Source organism: Halichoerus grypus, chromosome 12 (assembly GCF_964656455.1).
Source record: "Halichoerus grypus chromosome 12, mHalGry1.hap1.1, whole genome shotgun sequence".
Lineage (NCBI taxonomy): Eukaryota > Metazoa > Chordata > Mammalia > Carnivora > Phocidae > Halichoerus > Halichoerus grypus.
In genome coordinates, this window is record NC_135723.1 from 50,817,019 (window position 1) to 50,824,813 (window position 7,795).

Below are 7,795 nucleotides of genomic sequence, written 5' to 3' on the forward strand. Positions count from 1 at the left end.
GTTATATCTATTTAATGCCTAGTTGAGCTAGTCTGACCTTTAAGGCCAGCTCACATTCTTGGAGTCTCTAATTGTCTTCACAAATACTTCTTATGCTATTGGCTATTAATATTAACCCAACATGTGTACAAATAGATTGATAGAGAAGCATGACACAGAAAGCTTTGAAGGCCCTGATCACCAAACAGAAACAATATTTTGCCACTCTGTAATATACAGCTAAGAGAAAGGTTTGGGTACAATAAGATTAAGAGATTGGCTCCTGGGTGTTCCTGACCACAGAACCCGGATTTTCATCACAGTGCATTATAGGAGAAGTGCAAATTCACATGGCTGTAGGTGTTCAGCTCCAAGAATAAAAAGTTAGACATAAAAAAAATCTGTTTTGGGACAAGAAATATGTGACTTGTTATTCTTTATCGTCTACTTATTGGTAGTATTTATTTCTTCCATAAGATGCCTTACCCTGACATTAAAAGTAGTAACTTATCCCAAACTAAACAATAATCATGAGCAGTTCCCAAAGTGACAGTCCCTCTGACCAAAGAGCCTGACAGCCTGCAAGCAGGGAGAAAGTCATCCAAATGTTGCACCAGTTCAAGCTGAAGGAATCAAGATGACAAAGATTTAACCCATTACGTCTAATTTTTAAAATTCCACAGTCCATTTCAGGTTTAAAATTCCATCCCTTCTTTTCCCAAAGTTTCACTTCTATCCTTCACCCCAGGCCATCTTTTATACCTCCCTCCAAATTTGAAAGTTGCTGAGAAATTAAAAAGAATAAAGCCAATAGGCACTGAGAGGAAAATATGGGTCTCAGAGTTGGTTTGAGATAGGTATAGCATATTTAAAATCTTAGTGTAAACACCTTAGCAAAAGTAAGAGTATTTCTTTTCTCTTAAAAATATTTATTTGCATAATTTTGTTTAATAGACAGCTGATTGGTTTCTGATGATAAAATAATTATGAAAACACCAGGAATCAACAAGTGAATTAGATTGCTTGCCATTATCAATATGGCTACAGTTTGAAAATAGGATGTGGAGTGAGGGAGAAGCAAGGCGGGAATTTAGAATTTCTGTAGGACATCATGATTTTTTCAGTCAGTCACTATTTTTTTTTTTAATTTTATTTATTTATTTGACAGAGAGAGACAGTGAGAGAGGGAACACAAGCAGGGGGAGTGGCAGAGGGAGAAGCAGGCCTCCTGCCGAGCAGGGAGCCCAATGCGGGACTCAATCCCAGGACCCCAGGATCATGACCTGAGCCAAAGGCAGACGCTTAACTGACTAAGCCACCCAGGCGCCCCTCAGTCAGTCACTATTGATATAAGTCAATTTTGAGTTAGTTTAAAAATCAAAGATTAATAGATAGCATTATAAGATGCAATTTTGTAAAACTTAACAGTAACTATTTTATTAACACTCTAGATAAAGATAACTTTCAGGAAAGATACCAGTGATGGAACACTTTCTATAATGTAATAATTATATTCTTTGCAATCATTGGTTTGTAGGTCTTTCTTCTCTACTAAATTCCGCTCCTTGAAGGAAAGAAGCCTGTTTTTGCATCCATAGGTCCTACACAAAATGAGACTCAAATGTTTATGCAGTTGATTAATTTATTTACTTATACCCTATATTATTATGGAGCATATACTCAAATGAGAGTTTCCATTAGAATCACTTTTGCAGCTTTTTATAAAGCAGATGCTCAGGAACCATACACAGACGTATATATGTTTAAAAAGCTCTGCAAATTGATACACCTTTCTGTAATATGATGAGTATATAGAGAAGCACCGAAGTCAGGAACAAGGCAAGGATGTCTATTAGCTCTACTACTGTTAATCTTGGAGCAGAGGTATTAATGAATTCAATCATATAAGAAAGAATAAGCAGAAGTATAAGAATTGAAAAAGTAAAACTATATCCAATGACATATGATATGTTAGTTTACCTAGAACACAGAAGAGAATCAATTCTAACACAAATGAGAAAAAACATTTAATAAGGTAGCAGATATTAAATTACATTAATATATAAAAACCAATAGCTTTCACAGATAGAAAAATAACCACTTAAAATCTCTAATTGAGGGCACCTGGGTGGCTCAGTCAGTTGAGTGGCTGACTCTTGGTTTCAGCTCAGGTCATGAGGATCGAGGTTCCGTGTCAGTCTCCACCTTCAGTGTGGAGTCTGCTTGAGGTTCACTCCCTCTCCTTCTCCCTGCCCCTCATGTACTCTTTCTCTCCCTCTAAAAAAATAAATAAATAAAATCTTTTTAAAAATCTACAGCTGAAGAAAAAATATTTATAATAACAAAAAGATAAATACTTAAGAATAATCGTAACAGAAAATATGCTAAATCTATATAAGGAAAACTTTAAAATACTCTTAAATTCAAATTCAAAAAGTATACCTGCAGAAATGAAAAGGCATCCCTTATTTTTGGATAAAACAACTCAATATTGTAAAGATGTAAATTCTCAGGCGCCTGGGTGGCTCAGTTGGTTAAGCGACTGCCTTCGGCTCAGGTCATGGTCCCTGAGTCCTGGGATCGAGTCCCACATTGGATCCTGGCTCAGCAGGGAGCCTGCTTCTCCCTCTGACCCTCTCCCCTCTCATGCTGTTTCTCTCTCTCTCTCTCAAGTAAATAAGTAAATAAAATCTTTAAAAAAAATATGTAAATTCTCTCCAAGTTAATATATAAATTTAATGTGATCCCTATTAATATTATTAATAAAAATACCTTGAAATTTTTTTTGTTTCTGTTTTTGTTTTGATGAAAATAGGTTGATTTTAAAATTCATATGTTAAGATAAACATTCAAGAATAGCTAGGAAAACTCTAAATGAAGAAAATCTAATGAGTGAGGACTTGCACTTCTCTGTATATACTGTTTATATATGATTCCTTGTGGTCCTGTCATCTTTATTATTACTGCACAACTGACTCTCCTCAAATAATGACTCCTGTTAGAACCATGGCCAGAACTTCTTTCAACTTTGTATTTTGGACTACCAGTCTGGCTTCCTCAGCTTCTTACCTGGCAAAGAAGTCACTCCTCTTAGTGAACCCATTCCGGTGCCATCCTGTCTTCCGTCTTCTTGGTCCTTGCTGATAGAGAGATAGCTAAACCCACGTCATTTAGCCCTTAATCACCAAATTGCTTTTCATTGTGCTGCGGTAGAAATGACAGTGCTTACTTCTATCAGTTCTCCTCTTTCTGGAAACGGCATGCATTTTACTTCCTTGCCCACATTTTAGTTAGGTGGTGCTATTTTAGGTCGAGTTCCTAGGAAGCAGTCTCTAAGACAAAAATGCGTAGGCGAGTGATGTATTAAGGAAATATTCTCCAGGGAGACTGGTAAAGAAACAAAGGAAGTGAAACAAGGAATGAAATCAAGCCAAGTAAGAGTGTAAGTTCAGGCAAAAGTCTCACACAGGGTAGGCTTGAGCATGATCCCACAGGCGAATTCTGGAGGATAGGTGATGCCTCTGTGTTGTCCTAGGCTGAAGAAAGGGAACTGAGCTTGTATTCTTGCACAGGACAGTCTTTAATCAACAGTCACTTCAGGCTTCATCCTTGTGAATGCCGAGCACTCCTAACAGTGCAAAGGAGTTTCAGTAGCTCAAAGGCGGGCAGCCGAAGAAGACCACAGGTGCTGGCCATTGAATTCCTGTAGCCTGGAGACTTAAGGAGCTAAGCCAGGGATAGGCATTGTCTCCCTTAGGTGCTGAGTAGTTCTGGCCAGTGATTTTTGGAAGGAAATTACTATCACAGGTGAATTTAATTTCCAGTGTGTGATCCGACAGCATTTTCTTCTCCTGTCTGGACGACCTAAAACCTGCTTGGAATCCTTGGCAACCTGCTTCAGGAAATCCAGCACCACGGGATGGTAAAGCCTTTTCACCCTGTATTCTTCAGTTATTGGTGCAGAACCTCCTTCAGGTCTGTGTTGGACATTTATATTAAAATAAGAAATGGGGGCGCCTGGGTGGCTCAGTCGTTAAGCGTCTGCCTTCGGCTCAGGTTGTGATCCCAGGGTCCTGGGATTGAGCCCCTCATCGGGCTCCCTGCTCGGCGGGAGGCCTGCTCTCCCTCCCCCACTCCCCCTGCTTGTGTTCCCTCTCTCGCTGTGTCTCTCTCTGTCAAAAAAATAAATAAAATCTTTAAAAATAAACAAAAAATAAAATAAAATAAGAAATGAACTTAGGCTGTATATGTTATTATGGTAGATCCTCTCCTGTCCTAATACACATATCATTTATGCATTCTTTCTTCAAAATTATTTGTTAAGCAAATACCATGTGCTAGGCATGTACTAGAGAGTTTAAAGATAAGGAGGAATTTTTTTCCCCCAGAGGGCCCATTTTCCAAAAAAGTATAGTTTATGCCATAATAGAGGGGCTGTGGAATCCAAAGTGTTTTATTACAGTGAATAGGGAAGTTCCAGACAGCAAGTCAGGGAAGGCTTCTTAGAGGAGATTACATATAAGTTACAAAAATGAGAAGAAAATAGCTAGAAAATAAACGGGGTAGGGAGGAGAGGTCATCTCATGCAGCGAGAGCATGAGAAGCAAAGCTCAGATTCACGAGCAGCAGGATACAGCAATGACTCACTAAATATAGCAATATACAAATTAGTAGTTTGATAATCTGTTTGTTGTAGCTTGGCCTATCAGATTGAAGCACGGACAGTTACCTTATAGGAAGTCAATTCAAATGATGAGCTAGTTCATGACCCAAGGCAAATTTTTATTCTACCTCACTGTGTCTTATTTATCTACTATGAAAGGTGAAGTTACTGACTTGCTTCATGAGGATGTTGTTTAATTAATATTTCAAGTTCTTTGAAAATATCAAGCCCTTCTCAAACTTGAAGAACTAGTACAACTTCCTTGGGATCTGTATTAATGAAAGGCAACATGATCTTTTTTTTTTTTTTTTTGAGAGAGAGAGAGGGCAAGAAAGCACATGAGCAGGGGGAGGGGAAGAGGGAGAAGCAGACTCCCCACTGAGCAGGGAGCCAGACGTGGAGCTTGATCCCAGGTATGACCTGAGCCCAAGGCAGACGCTTAACCGACTGAGCCACCCAGACACCCCCATGATTTTTTTTAAAGATTAATTTATTTACTTGGGGGGGGAGGGGCAGAAGGAGAAGGAGAGAGAGTCTTAAGCAGACTCTAAATTGAGTGTGGAACCCAATGCAGACCCTGAGATGTGGACCCTGAAATCATGACCTGAGCCAAACCAAGAGTTGGAAGCTCAACCGACTGCCACCCAGGGGGCCTGACAACATGATTTTTCAATCTTCAGCCTAGAATAAATGTAAAGAAAGTAACTGTTGGTTCCCTTTCACTAGTACTAAAGGACTTTCTACTGCTATGTCTTTAATGATCTCAGGCTAAAGGAAATGGAAGACATATGATTATTTCATGACAAAGCTGAAACAATTCCTAGCAGATAAGAAATCTTGCGAAATGACCATCAATGGAAGGGGCTTCCAGGAAATAAGTACTCAGATGGCCCATTTTTAAATTTAAATGCAAATGGTGATGGTGATGATAGCTAACATCGAATAAGCAAATACTATGATCTGGAGCTGTTCAAAGTGCTTTTCCACACATTACCTTTTAAAATTCTCTAGACAACCCTATTCCATGGGTTTATTGCTACCCTCTCTTGCAGATAAGAAGACGCAGGCACAGAGTTTACGAATGTGGCCAGGGCCACTCAGTAACCCTGGTGGCTCAGGGGTCTAGCAGTCTTGAGCACTCACGTGCCTCTGAACTCTCTTTCTGTACATCTTACGATGGCCACGATTTCCCTGTTAAGTCTCATGGGTAGGGCAACGCCTTTAAGGTATCATCATACTTGGGTCAAAACTTTTGTATGTGTGACTGGATTAATAAAAAATAGTTATTTTAGGAGGCAAACTACATGGACAAATTAATCTGAATTCGCCTTTTTCCTGATCCCTTTTGTTGATGGTACCCAGTTGCCCCATCTCTTCTCCAATTCAGTTTCTATCAGTTTCATGGGGGATTTCTGATTTTTTCTCAGGAACAACCGTGGGTATGCATTTTTTGGCGCACAACTGCTCCTGAAACTTCTGCCGTGTTTGATGCCACTTTTCAGATTTCAGATAGAATAAAAAACTGCCATAGGCCCATTTTATTGACCAGACCGTGTTTCTTTTTTTGCCCATGCTGAGATATGACATTAAGCAGTAATACACACCAAAATAATCCCCTAGAAAAATAAGTTTTGTTTTCTCTCTTTTTCTTTTAAAGATCTACTTATTTATTTATTTTTTGGGGGGGAGGGGCAGAGGGAGATGGAGAGAGAGAATACTAAGCAGACCTCCCACCGAGTATGGAGTCTGATGCAGGGCTCGATCCCATGAACCCATGGAGAACATGACCTGACCTGAAATCACAAGTCAGATGCTTAACCTACTGAGCCACCCAGGGGCCCCAATATGTTTTGTTTTCTAAATACCTGAAACATGCACATTCGTGTATTATATTTTCAGTGTTCTCGAACATATTAGTGAATAGAAATGATCTGATCTACATATTGATTAAGCAATGTTGATATTGCTTAAAGTTTCCCCTTATATTCTGAGAGCACCATTCAGATTATAATTATTAAATTAAAAAGCAGGGCACCTGGGTGGCTCAGTTGATTAAGCATCTGACTTCATCTTGGGTCGCGATCTCAGGGTCTTGGGGTCAGGCCCCACGTCAGGCTGAGTGGGGAGTCTGCTTGTCCCTCTCCGCCTGCCTCTGCCACTCCCCCTGCTTGTGCTCTCTCTTTTCTCAAATAAATAAATAAAATATTTTTAAAAAATCAAAAAGCTAATATAGATCAAATTCAAGTACATTACTGTTGGTGGTGTGTGAGAAGTATAATTACTAAATCAAATTGAAAAGATACAAATATGAAAGCAGAGTTGTGTGTCCACTTCTCAAGTGGGCATGTCCTATTATTTTTATTTGCATAGAATACTAGTCAGGCTTTTAATAGTCAAGTGATAGACTCATTTATAGGACAGTAATGAAAACAATAGTTAATATTTATTGAGCACTTACTATGTACCTAGCTCATTTGAATTACATTGTCTCATCTAATATTCCCTCAAAAATCTTGTCCCATATATATACTGTGTATACTAATTCATATAGTAACTGATAGGTGGTAGAACGTATGTGTATATTTGCCTAGCTTCTCATGAGAGCTATGACAATTCTAGTAGTCACCCTGCATTGACAACCAGTTTTCCCATTTCTCACTTACTTCCTATAGAAAATACCCTTTGTTCTCTAGGAGTTTACTTATTACTTCTAGTGAGTTCTATAGAAAAAACTTAGAGCCTGCCATTTAGCAGATGCTGACAAGAATCAAAAATTACAAGAGTGAACAATTCAGAGAGTGTAGAGGGGGACGGATAGGGTCCAAGGCTCCAGATCTTTCTCAGCTCATATATGTGTTACCTTTCTCAGTTCAGAGCATCCAGCCAGAAGACAGTATTAAACTGGAAGAGACATGACTGGCAATAGAAAGAGGGAAAAAAGAAAGAGACTTAACTTTAGATTAGAATACTAACATGGATTAGAATACTAACATAAAGACATGCCTATTTCCATTTCACACACAGGGAACTTGAAAGGTCAAAAAACCACATGAAGTCTTCCATACATGCTGTAGAGCCTGAAATCAGACCCTACTCTGTCTGATTCCCAATCCTTTCTACCATTTTGCTATTTATAGCAGTGCTGCCTGAATC